Below are 16,536 nucleotides of genomic sequence, written 5' to 3'. Positions count from 1 at the left end.
TGAAGATAATGCTTCCATCTTTATTATTCCATAAAAAGGATGATTGTAGGGATGGAATTTCATAGGAAGGAAGGGAAACACCTTGGCAGGCTAGGGTGACAGCTTTTTGGTAGGCATGGCCTTTAGTGCAGTAACTATCAAGCAACTCAGTGGACTGCAGCTTACTTCATTTACACACTGATCTGGTTGAAAGGCTCATGTTCAAAGGCATTGAGGAAGTGTTCACCTGAAAAGAAAGACATTATTTGACAATGACATCTGATCTCTCTCACACACTGTGTTACAGTCAATGTTGTAAAGTTCTTTTGATTGCCAGTAACAGAAAATAACTTGGAATAGCTTAGCCAAAGAGGAAAGCAAACAAAAAACAAAACAAAACAAAACAAAAAACCACACACGCACATACAAAAACCCCTCAAACAAACAGATTATGAAATTCAAGAAGTTGATCATTAAATAAGGTTTCAGGAAAGGAAATGACCGGAAGTTAGAAGGCTGTCAGACCCAGGCCACTATTCCCACTTGCTGTGTCTCTCTGTTTACATCCTTTTTTTTTTTTTAAATAAAGATTTTATGTATTTATTTGAGAGAGGGAGAAAGCAAAAGCATGAGTGAGGGATAGAGGGGAGGAGCAGACTTCCCACTGAGCAGGGAGGCATCCCCATCCCCACCCCCAGGGGCTCAATCCCAGGACCCTGGGATCACCACCTGAGCCAAAGGCAGCCTCTTTTTTATTTTTCTTAAAGATTTTATTTATTCATGAGAGAAAGAATGAGGCAGAGACATAGGCAGAGGGAGAAGCAGGCTCCACGCAGGGAGCCTGATGTGGGATTTGATCCCAGGACTCCAGGATCACTCCCTGGGCTGAAGGTGGTGCTAAACCGCTGAGTCATCCGGGCTGCCCATGAAGGCAGCGTCTTAACGCATTAACCCACCCAGGTGGCCTTCTGTTTACATTCTTAAGAGAGAGATTGTGATTGGCTATCTCGGGTCAGGTGTCCATTCCTCATTCAATCAGGCCTGGTGGAGAGGACAGGCCATTTACTACAAATGTAGGGGGAGGGGCAGTTCTCACTGAAGAGGACTTCAGTTGCATGTGGGAAGATATCCCGAAAGTTAGTGTCTAATAAGTATGAGAAATGGATGAAGGATGTGTGTGTATGTGTATTTACACATGTACATGCAAACGTACAAATACATATACTTATGTGTATGTATTTAAATGTGAATTTCATATTAACACTAGCTAGTGTTAATAACACCAACACTAGTATTAGTGAACACTAACATAAAAAAGAATCTGTAGATCAAACATTGAAATAATAATATGTGAAATCTTCATGAAGGCAGGAACCTTGCTATCATGTTTACTTCTTTTTGCAGAAACCTGGAAATATACCTCATATCTGATTCAAAAGTTGTTGAATTTATGAAAATTCATAAATAATGATAAAAATAAAATGACACTAAGTATCATTTAAAATGGAACAATGAGCCTTGTGAATTTCTTGATAAGATGCACTTTGAAGTACACAGCTCTCCTGATAAAATATTCTTGCCAAAAACTTGAAACTGAGTCTAATCAAGGTTTTAGAATTAACTTGCAGTCTATAGGGAGCAGAGGGAGAAAGGAACAGGTTAAATCATACGTCAAGGAATCAGATATATCCAGAATATGAGCCATTATACAGGACAATTGACCTGGTTTCTGCAGTAAGTCAATGACATGGGGGGAAATGAGAGATTTGAGACATAATAACTAAATGAATGTGCAGACCTTGTTTAGAACATGATTCAAACACACCAATGATAAAAAGATTTTTGAGACAATTGTGGAAATTTGATCACAGACTGGATGTTAGATGATACCAAAGAATTATTGTTAATTTTGTTGAATATAAAAATGGCCTTATGGTTATGTAAGAAAGTGTTCATATTTTTTAGAGATGCATATTGAAACGTGAGGGGAAAACGATATATCCTCTTAGATTTATTTAAAGTGGTTCAACAAATAAAAACAGAAACAAAAAGGAATAGATGACATAATGGCAAATGTTTGCCATTCTTGAGTGTGGGTGATATGCATATGGAGGGTTATTGTCTATTCTGTTCTTATGCGTTTGAAATTTTACATTAGAAAGGAAATAGAGAATAGAGCATATTTTCAGCTTTTTAAAAAATACTGGGTCATAGGTATGTTTAAGTTTTGTCATTAGAATATCTAAATTTATGTGGAGAAATACTTCTTTTGGGACAAGAAAAAATGGTGGAAAGTGCACTGTCTTAAAAGTCAGACAAAGGTGGTTTGAATCTCACCTGCACTCCAAAGTCCTGAGAAGGGAGAAACATGGCGAGGGCAAGGATGGCAAGAGTAGAGTTATGGCTGCTTTAAAACATCTTTGTGTGCATGTTTGGGGGTGGGGATGGTGTTGGTGTGCTTGAGGCTGACTGTGTCAAGTTTAGAACAAGCATATACTTTCTCTGCCTTTTTGTCTTGTTTTTGGCTAAAATTATGCCATCAGTCATAATGACTGTCTTGTCAACAAATTATCTCAAAAAATTGTTGGAAAGTTGTCATTTCTGGAGATTATGTCCTGGAAGCAAGTCTACTACCCTTTCTCTCTCTCTAGTGAGAGGGAGTGTGGTGTGAATTGAAGTTGGTGAGGTAGGTAGAAATCAGATCATGCAGGGCATTGTAGACTGTCCTAAGGAGTTTCGTCCTGATCCCAAGAGCAACAGGGAGAAATCTGAGGATTTTTAAACAGGATATGACTGTGACAAGATTGGTTTTGTATTCTGAAATGATAACTCTGGCTAAAGTGTGAAGAACAGATTGGAAGGGGCCAGAGTGGATGTACAAAAAAAGTGAATGTTCGGAGGCCAATGCTGTTGTCCATTTGGGAGGTAGTGGGTTGCGGTGGTAGTGGTGGTGGAGACAGAAGAGAGTAGATATTTTGAGAGACACTGGGGAGGTAAAATGGACAGGACTTGGTGACATATTGAATATGGGAGAGTAAGAAGATGATGTCAAACATAATACGTTTCTGAGTGGTAGAACTAGACGGATGGTGGATTAATTCATTTGGGAATCCCTGGAAGAGGACCAAGTTTTGAGGAGTGAAAGAAATAATGATTTTGGTTTGGGGCACATTGAGTTTGAGTTTAGGGTAACTTTGAAACATTTAAGTAGTGATGTTAAGAGTGCAGTTTGTATTAAAGTCTGGAGCTCCATGAGGCATGAGTGTACATTTATTAGTTTGATACAAAAAGGTAGTTCACCTTTGGATTTTTCTATATAATTGTGTTACTGGTGCAGCAAATGCAAACATTTCACAGCTGTAATACCTGTGAGGAGCAAAGACTCATATAAACCAAAGTTTTGTTTTATTTGCTTCACAAATGAGCAGGTTCATTTTTATGGGAAAGCAGTTAACTTTCCCTGGCTTTTTATTTTTTATTGCAAATACTGAGGGATTCTGGCAGTAGCTGAGATTTTTTTTTGAGCCAAGTACGCCTTAATTTTCTCCTATAATTATGGTTTTCTCTTTTACACGATGCATCTTTGCCAGTTACTAGTTAGATCAACTTTCCATTGAATGGGACTGATCTGGAATTAGAATATAGCAATTTCTAAGCAATTAGAATATAGCAATTTCTATACACACCTCTCCACCCCTTTAGAAAAAACCACTAGAGAACTGTTAACATTATCTGAAGAGTCAGATCTCAAGTATATGTTAGGTGTAGAACAGAATGAGGCAAGCTGGTGGGGAGGGAATGGTTGTAGTGGAGGGGATGCTATTTCTAATCTTATTTTAAGCTAAACTCCTTCAGAGCTTTTGGTAAACTCAGACATACTCTGAAGTCAGTTGTCCAATTTGGGGATAGTTTTGCTTAACCTCCCAGAGAATGTTTTGATTAATGCTATATATATATATTTTTTTTTTTTTGAGAGGGGGTACAGAAAGAGAAGGAGAGAGAGAGTCTTAAGGAGACCCCATACCCAGTGCAGAGCCTGACTCAGGACTTAATCTCACAACCCTGAGATTATGACCAGAGCTGAAATCAAGAGTTGGATGCTGGGCAGCCCGGGTGGCTCAGCGGTTTAGCGCTGCCTTCAACCCAGGGCCTGATCCTGGAGACCCAGGATTGAGTCCCATGTTGGGCTCCCTGCGTGGAGCCTGCTTCTCCCTCTGCCTGTGTCTCTGCCTCTCTCTCTCTCTCTCTCTCTCTGTGTCTCTCATAAATAAATAAAATCTTAAAAAAAAAAAGAGTTGGATGCTTAACCGACTGAGCCATCCATGAGCCTCTCATAATGCTATATTTTTAACTAGAAAAGGAAGACAAGTTGATGGTGTGCTAGTGGGTCCTTGGATACCACTTGGAGAGTTTAGCCCCTTTCCCTTGCTACACCTATTTATTTACTTCTAGGTTTTCCTAATTGTCTTCTAGTTTTATAGACCAGTCTATGGTTTGGTAAGTAGATAAAAATATTCCAAATAATATCTTTGATTTATCAAATTCCTTACTCTTGATTGATGTCCCATGTGTGATTTCACTAGAATTTATACAATATTTCTGTCAGGGAGTTAGAGAAGGATAGGTGCTATTATTCCCATTTTTTTGAAAAACACCAACTCACAGAGTTAATGTCAGAACCAGGGCTGGAACACAAGTGTTTTGATTTCTATTTTAACAAGAGAAAAAGAAAAAAAAAAAAAAAAAAAAGGAAGACGAAGGATAAAAGGAGGAGGTAGGAGAAAAGGCAGGACATAAAAAGGAAAATGAATTTATTTATTCCTTTAAGAAAAGTTTTTTTTGCATATGGAAAAAACCCAAATGTCTACCAACTGATGAATGGTTAAAGATGTTATATGTATATAGAATGGAATATTACTCAGCCATCAAAAGAATGAAATCTTGCCATTTGCAACAATGTGGTTGGAGTGAGAGAGTATTATGTCAAGTGAAATAAGTCCATCAGAGAAAGGCAAATACTGTATGATTTTACTCATATGTGGAATTTAAGAAACAAAATAGAGGAACATAGGGGGAAAAAAAAGAGAAGCAAACCAGGAAACAGACTCTTAATTATAGAGAACAAACTGAGGGTTCCTGGAGGGGAGGTGAGTGGAGGAATGGGTTAAATGTCATGAGTATTAAGGAGGGCACTTGTGATGAGCACTGGGTATTGTATGTAAGTGATGAGTCACTAAATGCTATACCAGAAACTAATATTACATTCTATGTTAACTAACTGTAATTTAAATAAAAATTTGGAGAAGGAAAGAAAAAAATAAACATATATAGAAGCATTAAAAGGAAAAAAGAAGAAATAAGGTCTTCCACATTAGAAAAGCATAAAGGAGAGAAGTAATGAAGACCTACAGTGCACCCTATAGGAATATTACAAATGGTATAGGGTGCAAAATCTGAGGTACATCATGGGTGTTGTAGCCAGAACTGCTGGTCCAATTGCTAGCTCTTAATTATTAACTATATATATTTCCCAACTTCTTATCTGAGACCTTGAGTCCTCTTCTATAAAATACAGATAATAATACATACTTGGAATGGTTACTACAAAGATCAGTCATAAAATTGTTACACCACATGGTATATAGCAGCAACTAATTTTTTAAAAAGATTTATTTATTTATTTGAGAGAGAAGGGCAGAGGGAGAATCTCTAGCAGACCCTCTGCTGAGCACGGAGCCCCACTCAGGGCTGAATGTGGGGCTTGATTCCATAACCCATGAGATCATGACCTGAGCCGAAACCAAGAGTCTGATGCTAAACCGACTGAAGCACCCAGGAGCCCCAGCAACTAAGTAGTTAATAGCCATCACCATCGTCATTGTCATCATTATGTGAGAGTGGAAATCCAAGGTTCAAAAATGCTGTTAAGTAATTTTCCCAAAATCTCACAGAGAATTAATTGGGATTAAAACCCAGGGCTTAGGGATCCCTGGGTGGCGCAGCGGTTTGGCGCCTGCCTTTGGCCCAGGGCGCGATCCTGGAGACCCCGGATCGAATCCCACATCAGGCTCCCGGTGCATGGAGCCTGCTTCTCCCTCTGCCTATGTCTCTGCCTCTCTCTCTCTCTCTCTGTGACTATCATAAATAAATAAAAATTAAAAAAAATAAATAAATAAAACCCAGGGCTTGTTGGCTTATTTTGATAGTTTATTTTGAACTAAACATCCTTTTATAAAATGGTATGGAGAAAAATCTGGAGAAAAAAGAGCTTTTTTTTTTTTTTTTTTTTTTTTTTTAACTCCTCAGCATCCCCATTCCTGAGAATACAATGAAGTATGATGCATGGTTACATGACAGGAGCTAAAACTCAAGGGTGCAGATAGACTCATAAATATTACAGTACAGGGGAAGAAGTAAAGAAGGGCCATGGAAGATGTATCGCATAAAATAAATTATAACACAAAGTAATTTTTGGAAATGGTCTCAACTTCTTTTTTTTTTTTTTTTTAAAGATTTATTTATTCATGATAGAGAGAGAGAAAGAGAGAGGCAGAGACACAGGCAGAGGGAGAAGCAGCCTCCATGCCGGGAGCCCGACGCGGGACTCGATCCTGGGTCTCCAGGATCGCGTCCTGGGCCAAAGACAGGCGCCAAACCGCTGCACCACCCAGGGATCCCCCTGGTCTCAACTTCTTAATCTAAATATACCTTCTCATTTGTCTTGAAGTGGATTTGTTTGTCATGTATTATATGATATTATTTTTCATTCATACACTTTTTGCCTTCTCACTATTTTGCCCACATTTTGACATAAGATTTCTTGATTTTTTTAAATGTGTATCCTTTCTGAGCCACATTTTGCCCACTAAAGTCGTTGTAAACTCCTATTTTCAATCTTATGCCCCAGAATTACCAGTTTGGAGCAGGGGAGGACTGCAGGAAATTTTCGAATCCTACTTTCTGAGCTCTCCTTGTATCACGTTGGCAAACCTTGATGGAACATCATGTCATCTTCCTGGACTTCCAGACACTGTCCATTTTCCCCATTACAACCCGCTCAATCCGGGATAACTAATAGACTAGATGCTATACCCTATGCTTATGTAGTTTTCAAAAAATATTATTTCAGAATATCTTGTTACAGCATTAAAAAGTAGTAACCAGGCAGGGTCCTGGGAGGGAAAACTGGAGGAAGATTGTCAAAGGTACAAATGTTCAGTTATGAGATAAATAAGCTCTAAGGATGTAATACACAACATGATGACTATTGCTGTATGATATACGGGAGAGTTGTTAAGAGAGTAAATCCTAATAGTTCTCATCAGAAGGAGAAAACTATTTTTCTTTTATCCTTTATTGTCTTTTTATCTATATGAGAAGATACATGTTAGCTAAACCTATTTTAATCATTTCATGGTCTATAAATCATACTATCTTCTTGTATTCCTTAGACTTATACAGTATTATACATTGATTATTTCTCAATAAAATTGGAAAAAAGTAGAATTGTTTGGCTTAAGTGCAGGAAAGTTATGGTAACTGATGTGACTCATTTAATAAAATGTAATCAACCCTTTCTATCTTAAAGCATCATGCTACTTTGTGTTTGTATGTGTATATGAGAATCATCAAGAAACAAGCTACTCCTCTACCATTCACCTTGTCCTCTGTGAGCCCCCCGAGTTATACTCTTCACTCCAGTTTGGTAGAAGAGGAAGCTGTGACTAGTTTTGCTTTTTGAGTCATGTAGACCTCAAGTGACTTAAATTTTCATCCTCACTAATTTCTTTTGCAAAATGTCCTCACATGGCAGGTGTGGGCAGAGAAATTATGGTGGAACTGCCTCCTCTTGCAAAGCCAAGTGGAGTGCTCTGTCACAACAAGCGCACCTTCTCTTTTCCTCTCGTTTTCATAAATGCCCAGGTGCATAAACAAATGTTCTTGGACTATCTGTGGCTGGTTCAAAGTTGTGATAATTTCTACATTTTCTATGTTTGAGGTCTTTTCTGGTCTTTATCCCTAAATTCTGTTATCTGGCCTACCAAGGAAAGATGCTTATTCTGGATAAAGAAAAATTAGGCTCCGCATAGTGAAATCAGTGATCACTTAAATGGTTTGGCCTTGATTCACAAGATAAGAATTGTGAATCTTGGTTATGGTCTGTCAGTTGCTCTGAAAACTTCGGTACAAATTAATGATGACCTTTGTAGTATTTTGCATTGAAAACAGCAGAGTAATACACATTTTATTCTACAGAGTAGTTCCAGCTGGTGCTGACTGGAGCCACCTGACTCTTAAACAGTGTTTATTGAAAGGTCATCTTACATCATTGCTTTATTGTCCAAGGTTAATTGCCAATTTGCTTTTAAGTATTATGCAAAAGCTTTGGCTCAGTTGTAGAAAACTTAGTCTTGGAGAATTTGACTCTCTTAGGGATGAATAATTAATGTCCTGTGAAGTCACATGCGTGAAAGAGAATTCTAAAGTTGATCATGACCGTTCTTCCTTCTCCTGACTGTATCCTATTTTTTTTTAATTCCTCAAAAGCACTCTATGTTTAAAAAGAAATAAGAATTTAAAAGCAAATATGCTGAGAAAGTACTCACAGAACATAGGATAGACAAATAATTGCCACTTATGTTATATAAATTTATAAGAAAATTGTGGGACGCCTGGGTGGCTCAGTGGTTGAGCGTCTGCCTTTTGGCTCAGGGCGTGATCTCATAATCCGGGATCAAGTCCTGCATCGGGGTCCCTGCATGGAGCCTGCTTCTCCCTCTGTCTGTGTCTGTCTGTCTGTCTCTCTGTGTCTCTCATGAAAAAATAAATAAAATCTTAAAAAAAAAGAAAATTGTTAAGAATAGGTTAAGTGAATGAAGAAAGGATATAAACAAACATTCTACAAAAGAGAGAGTTCAATTAACAGGGAAAATTGGTCAGTCTCACTAGTGTCATAGGTATACAATTAACAGATGCTTTTATTTTGCCTGGCCAAATTAGTACTGGGAAGATTATAATACTGCTAAGAGTATGGTGAGATAGGTACAGTCTCACATAATTTCTGGATGCACAAATTAATAAGACTGTTTTGCAAAGTAAGTTGGAAAACGGCACGAGGCTTCTTAAAAGTACTCACACTTCATTTTCAGTGAATATATACCTCTAGGAATCTATTCTAAGGGCATAATATTACATAAAACATATAGTGCATAAATATACTAATCTAAAGCAAAGTATTAGAACCACAACAGACATATTCAACAATAGGAAAAGAGTCAATAAACTCTGTGTACTGTTGACCATTGAACAGGGATTTGAACTGTGCTGTTTCACTTACACAGATATATACTTTTTTTTTACTGTACAGTGCTGTAAATGTGTCTTCTCTTCCCTATGGTTTTCTTCATAACATTTTCTTTAGTTTACTTTATTGTGAGAAAACAGTATAAAATATGTATAACATACAAAATATGTGTTAATTGAGCGTTTATGTTATCAGTATGGCTTACCATCAATATACCTGTCCTGCAAAAGACACAGTCAAGAGAATGAGAAGAAAAGCCATAGACCAGAAGAAAATATTTGCAAGAGACACATGTAATAAAGAACGGTTATCCAAAATATATGAAGAGCTCTTGAAACTCAACAATAAGAAAAAAATCCCACTTGATTAAAAATGGACTAGGGGCACCTGGGTGGCTCAGTTGGTTAAGTGTCTGACTTCAGTTCAGGTCATGATCCCAGGTTCCAGGGATGGAGCCCCGTATCTCTCTCTGCTCCTCCCACTGCTTGTGCTTTTTTTTTCTCTCTCTCTCTCTCAAATAAATAAGTAAAATCTAAAAAAAAAAAAAAAAAAAATGGGCCAAAGATCTAAACATCTTACAAAAGAATAGATACAGATGGCAAATAAACATATGAAAAAATGTTCAATATCTTATGTCACTAGAGAATTGTAAATAAAACAGCAATGAGGTACAACTGCATACCTATTAACATGGCTCAAATCTAATACCTGACAACACTAAATGCTAGTGAGGATCAGGAGCAATAGGAACTTTCATATTTTACTGGTGGGACTCCAAAGTGCTACAGCTACTTTGGAATACAATTGGCACTTTCTTACAAAACTAAGCGGATTCTTACTATATGATCCAGCAATTGAACTTGGGTATTTCCCCAAAGGAAATGAAAACTTACATGCACCAAATGAATCTGCACATGGATGTTTATAGTGACTTTTTTTCATGATTGCCTAACATAGTCCAATTTCACTCTTTTGCTGGTGGATTATCTAGTTTTTCTAGCACCATTTATTGAAGAGACTATACTTTCCCCATTGAGTATTCTTGGTTCCTTTGTCAAAGTATCAGTTGACTGTATATGTCTGGGTTTATTTTTGGGCTCTTGATTCTGTTCCCTTGGTCGATGTGTCTGCACTATGGTATGCTAGTCCCATACTGTTTTGATTACTACATCTTGGTGTACAGTTTGAAATCAGGAAGTGTGATGTTTCCAGCTTGGTTCTTTCTCAAGGTTGCATGGGCTACTTGGGGTCTTTTGTGGTTCCATACAAATTTTACAATTGTTTTTTTCTATTTAATTTAATTTTTTTCTATTCAACAGGTTGCCTTTTCATATTTTGATTTTTAAAAGCTGGAAGAAACTTTTTATGTCGTCCTAGGAAGCTCTCATACTTTTTATAAGTTTCACCTCCAGGAACTCTACCAGTTTTTTAGTTTTTTTTTGTTTTTTTTTTTTTTTGTTTTTTGTTTTGTTTTTTTTTAAATTTTTTTTTTAATTTTATTTATTTATGATAGTCACATAGAGAGAGAGAGAGAGGCAGAGACATAGGCAGAGGGAGAAGCAGGCTCCATGCACCGGGAGCCTGACGTGGGATTCGATCCGGGGTCTCCAGGATCGCGCCCTGGGCCAAAGGCAGGCGCCAAACCGCTGCGCCACCCAGGGATCCCTACCAGTTTTTTAGTGAAGAGCCAAGAAAAACCTTCATGTTTCTGCTAGGGGGAGGAGAAAGCAATCATTTTGAAATACATCTAGTGTATTCCCCTTAACAAAGGCATACTTAGCAACAGAAAAGATTACTGGAGCTTTATCTGAAGTGTGAGAAGGAAAATTACCCAATTCCAGCCTCTTCTAGCCTATCTCACCTATGAGGAAAAATAAGATCATAGCCCAGAAATCCAGGGCCACCAGAAGACTGAGACAAACATCCCTTACTTTATATTTGGAGACTTGAACATCCTTCTTTCAGTAATTGGTAGATCAAGCAGGCAGAAAATCAGTAAGGATATAGCTGAACTGAATAGCACCACCAATCATCTTGATCCAATACTGACACAAAGTACTGCATTCAACAATAGCAGAATACACATTCTTTTCAAGTTTACACAGAACATCCATCAAAATAGACCATATTCTCTACCAGAAAACACACCTGAGCAAACTTAGAGGAATAGGAAACATAAAAGTATATTAGTGTGTTCCTCACACCACAACAGAATTAAACGAGAAATAAAAAACAGAAAGCTAGAAAATTCCAAAATATGTGGAGAATAAGCAACACACTACTAAATAATCCATGTGTCAAAGAAGTCTTAAGAAAGTAAAAGCTTTATTGTTTTGTCTTTCACATTTAGGTTTGCAATCCATCTCAAATCAACTTTATGTGTGATGTGAGGCAGGGATCAAGTTCTGCTCTTTTTCATATGAGTATCTGTCAAGCACACACAAGGCAAGGTAAGACTAAGACCTGGTTGACTTAGTCATAAAGATACAACAAGCCACTTCTAGATTCAAGTAGTTTTTACTGTACAGACAGTGAAAGAATAAAAGCTTCCCACATACCGAGGACGCATCTTGTCCCACACACCAAGGACAACACTAAAACAGAGGCTAGATGACTGCATTGAAGTTTGTGGGATACCCTGTTATGGAGGAGCCAATTCTAAACTGAAGCCAAGTGGTTTTATATTCTGTGGCATTGTTCTTAGGAGGATGGAGCAGAAAGCCTTGAATGTCATCAGAACTCAGGAGGCAGTGAGAAACTGTTTCACAACAGCTTTCAGGGGATATAGGGAGGCAAATAGGATGTGGCTTTGGAGTGGCTCCTCACAGGCCTTTATGCTCCCAGGCCCTGGATCACAAGTTATCCTGCCAACACTCAAATTAGATGTGGTTCAAGCATTTTCCTGCATGGCCCATTTAGACACATAAAGGTTACCAGGGCACCCTGAAGTAGCCATCTCTCTACAACTTCCAAATGATCCAGCATTTCAATCAAAAAGATCATCCTTTGCCCCACTGTAGTAAAGTGGCAAGAAATGATTATTTATTCATTAATTGAAGTGACAGATTTGAGAAAGTTAGAATTAGAAACCATGTAAACATTTAAGAACTATATTAAATGCTTGATTTTTTAAATGAGGCATAATGATTTTAGGAAAGCATAATTTTTAGAATCACATATATCTGAATTTGAAGCCCAGAGTTGATTACTGACTGGCCATGTAATAATCAGTGAGATCTCAGAACCTTTAACTTCTTATCTATAACATGGAAATAATACCTATTTCTCACTGTTATTAAATGAGGTAATATATGTCAGTGGTATCTAGCAAGATGCAATTTATAGAAGAGATATTCAGAATATGTGCAAAAGTGATAATTGGGATGCATTTTATCTAGGATTGATGATTCTTTTGGGTCGTCAGTTTTCTTAAGTGCATAGACAAATCTTTTATAGCAAAAGAGAACTTCAAGTACTTGTCAAGGAATATAACCTGAAACTCTGCTGCCTAACTTATCAAATATCTTATAAAATAATGTTTATAGGGTATTTCCTGGAGAGTATTCAAGCCATCCATTCCTCTATGTCTTAGGTCAAGCTGCCTGGGAAACAGGCTCAGATGGAAATTTGTGTGCAGGACATTTACTGAAGAATATTCCCAGGATCAACATGAGGAGGGAGTAGGAAACAGGAATAAGAAGAGAAGCTTAGCTGTGAGTCAATTTCTTCTTCCTGCATTAATGAGATTAACAGAATTGCAGAATAGGAGAGTGTGATTTTGGTCCCACTCATTCAATAGTTTATTCAACAAATATTTATTGAGTACTTGCAATGCACTTTATATTAGATTCTGGCAATGGTGAACAAGATTGACTTGGTCCCTGACATGATGAGTTTATAATCTCATAATGGGAGAAAGAGATTTAGGGATGCCTGGGTGACTCAGCAGTTAAGCCTCTGCCTTCGGCTCAGCACGTGATCCTGGAGTCCTGGGATCGAGTTCCACATCGGGCTCCCTGCATGGAACCTGCTTCTCCCTCTGCCTATGTCTCTGCCCCTCTCTCTGTGCCTCTCATGAATAAATAAATAAAATCTTTTTTTAAAAAAGAAAGATTTAAACAATTAATTGCAATACAGTAGTTAATTCCTATGATTTTTTTTAACTAGATAAGCTAATTCTAAAGTTACTAGTTAAAATGTAAGTCTAGTTAAAGTATGAGAAAATGAGAGTAATGGGTAATAGTAGGGGGAAACTAGCCCCAATATATGCTTAAAACATATTATAAAACGACATTTATTAACTCTGTTAGTACTTCTGAAGGGATTGATCAGTGGAGCAAAAGCAAGAACCCAGAAATCAATCCAAATAAGTAGAAGGATGGCTTATTTGATGAATGAATTGCTTTAAGGCAATTGGTTGGTTATTTGAAAAAAAAAATCTCTGAAATAAATTTCACTTTAAAAACATTTTATTTATTTATTTGGCAGAGAGAGAGCGAGAGAGCCAGAGAGCCAAAGAGCACAAGCAGGGGGAATAGCAGAGGGAGAGGGAGAAGCAGGCCTCCGGTTGAGCAGGGAACCCATTGTGGAGCTCCATCTCAGGACCCTGGGATCATGACCTGAGCTGAAGGCAGACGCTTAACTGACTGAGCCACCCAGGCACCCCTCTCTTTTTTTCCCTTGCTTGTTCGTTTTGTTCCTTCAATTCTACATGTGAGGGAAACCATACTGTATTTTTCTTTCCATGACTTATTTCCCTTAGCATTGTACTCTCTACCTCCATCCATATTGCTACAAGTGGCAATATTTCATTCCTTTTACGGCTGAGTAATATTCCATTGTATATCTATATCACCTCCTTATCCATTTTCATCAGTCAATGGACACTTAGACTCTTTCCACAATTTGGCTATTGTAGATAATGCTGCTGTAAATATTGGGTGCATGTGTCTCTTTGGATTAGTTTTTGTATTCTTTGGTTAAATACCTAGTAGTACAATTGCCGGACCATAGAGTAGTTCTATTTTTAACTTTTTGAAGAAACTCCCTACTGTTTATCAGAATGACTGCACCAGTTTGCCTTCCCATCAACAGTACAAGAGAATTTCCCTTTCTCCACATCTTTGCCAACATTTCTTGTTTCTTGTGTGTGCTTTTTTTTTTAATTTAAGATTTTATTTATTTATTCATGAGAGACACACAGAGAGAGGCAGAGACACAAGCAGAGGGAGAAGCAGGCTCCATGCAGGGAGCCCGACGTGGGATTTGATTCCGGGTCTCCAGGATCAAGCCCTGGGCTGAAGGCGGCGCCAAACCGCTGGGCCACTGGGGCTGCCCATGTTTCTTGTGTTTTTTACTTTAGTCATTCTGATAGGTGTGAAGTAATATCTCATTGTAGTATGTATGTATGTATGTATGTATTTATTTATATTTATTTATTTATTCATGAGAGACACAGAGAGAGGGAGAGGCAGAGACACAGGCAGAGGGAGGAGCAGGCTCCATGCAGGGAGCCCAACGTGGGACTCGATCCTGGGGCTCCAAGATTACACCTTGGGCCAAAGGCGGTACCAAACCGCTGAGCTACCCAGGCTGCCCTCATTGTAGTTTTAAATTGCATTTCCCTAACAATCAGTGATATTGAGCAACTTTTCATGTGTCTGTTGGCCATCTGTATGTCTTCTTTGGAAAAATGTCTATTCATATCTTCTGCCTATTTAAATTGGATTGTTTTTGGGGTGTTGAGTTTTATAAGTTTTTTATATATTTTGGATAGTAACCCTTTATCAGCTATGTCATTAGCAAATATCTTCTCCCATTCTGTAGATTGTCTTTTTGTTTTGTTGATTATTTCCTCCAGTGTGCAGAGCTTTTTATTTTGATGAAGTCCTAATAGTTTATTTTTGCTTTTATTTTCCCTAGACTCAGGAGACATATCTAGAAAGATTTTGCTACTGCTGCTGTCAAAGAAGTTACTGTGTTCTATTCTGGATTTCTATAGTTTCAGGTCTCACATGTAGGTCTTTAATTCATTTTGTATTTATTTTGTGTATGGTGTGAGAAAGTGGTCCAGTTTCACTCTTTTGCATGTGGCTGTCCAGCTTTCCCCACACCATTTGTTGAACAGATTGTCTTTTTCCCACTGGATATCCTTTCCTGCATTGTCAAAGATTAATTGGCCATATAACTGTGGGTTCATTTCTGGGCTTTCTATTCTGTCCTATTGATCCATGTGTCTATTTTTGTGTCAGTCATACTGTTTTGATTACTATAGGTTTGCAATATAACTAGAAGTCCTGAATTGTGATGTCTCCAGTTTTGCTTTTCTTTTTCAAGGTTGCTTTGGCTATTTGGTTTTTTTGTAGTTCCATTAAAATTTTAGGATTGTTTGTTCTAGCTCTGTGAAAAAATGCTGTTGGTATTTTGATAAGGATTGCATTAAATGTGTAGATTGCTTTGGGTGGTACAGTTCATCAGGGATATTGGCCTGTTTTCTTGTTCTCTTTTTAGTGGTGTCTTTATCTGGTTTTGGTATTAGGGTAATGCTGTCCTCATAGAATGAATTTAGAAATTTTCCTCCTTTTCTTTCTTTCTTTTTTTTTTTTTGTAATAGTTTGAGAAGAATAGATATTAACTCTTCTTTATTTTTTTTTTTTTTTTTTTTTTTTTTTTTTTTTTTTTTAAATCTTTTATTTTTTTATTTTTTAAATTTTTATTTATTTATGATAGTCACAGAGAGAGAGAGAGAGAGAGAGAGAGGCAGAGACACAGGCAGAGGGAGAAGCAGGCTCCATGCACCGGGAGCCTGACGTGGGATTCGATCCCGGGTCTCCAGGATCGCGCCCTGGGCCAAAGGCAGGCGCCAAACCTCTGCGCCACCCAGGGATCCCTTAACTCTTCTTTAAATGTTTGGTAGAAAAAAAAATGTTTGGTAGAATTTGCCTGTGAAGCCATTTTGTACTGGACTTTTGTTTGTTGGGAGTTTGTTGATTACTGATTCAATTACTTTGTTGGTTGTTGGTCTGTTCAGTTTGGGTAATTTATATGTTTCCAGGAATTTATCCATTTCTTTTAGGTTGTCCAATATGTTGACATATAATTTTTCATAATATAGAATGCACATTTTTCTCAAGCACACATAGAAAGCTCTGAAAAATCAAACATCAAGGAATCTCTCTTTTTTAAAGATTTTATTTATTTATTTATTTATTTATTTATTTATTTATTTATTTATGAGAGACACAGAGAGGCAG

General features: G+C 37.6%; 1 long non-coding RNA gene across 1 annotated transcript in view; it reads right to left on the bottom strand.

The window, feature by feature from the left end:
* Positions 1-16,536, bottom strand: part of LOC140640051 (uncharacterized) — a 69,590-nt gene continuing 53,054 nt past the window's right edge. The window contains exon 4 of the long non-coding RNA XR_012036716.1: positions 1-226. This is a non-coding gene — a long non-coding RNA (uncharacterized lncRNA). The remainder of the gene's footprint in view (positions 227-16,536) is intronic.

The sequence above is a fragment of the Canis lupus genome, chromosome 9, assembly GCF_048164855.1.
Source record: "Canis lupus baileyi chromosome 9, mCanLup2.hap1, whole genome shotgun sequence".
Taxonomy (NCBI): domain Eukaryota; kingdom Metazoa; phylum Chordata; class Mammalia; order Carnivora; family Canidae; genus Canis; species Canis lupus.
The sequence above is the reverse complement of the archived record's forward strand: the minus strand, read 5'-3'. Positions and strand labels throughout refer to the sequence as shown.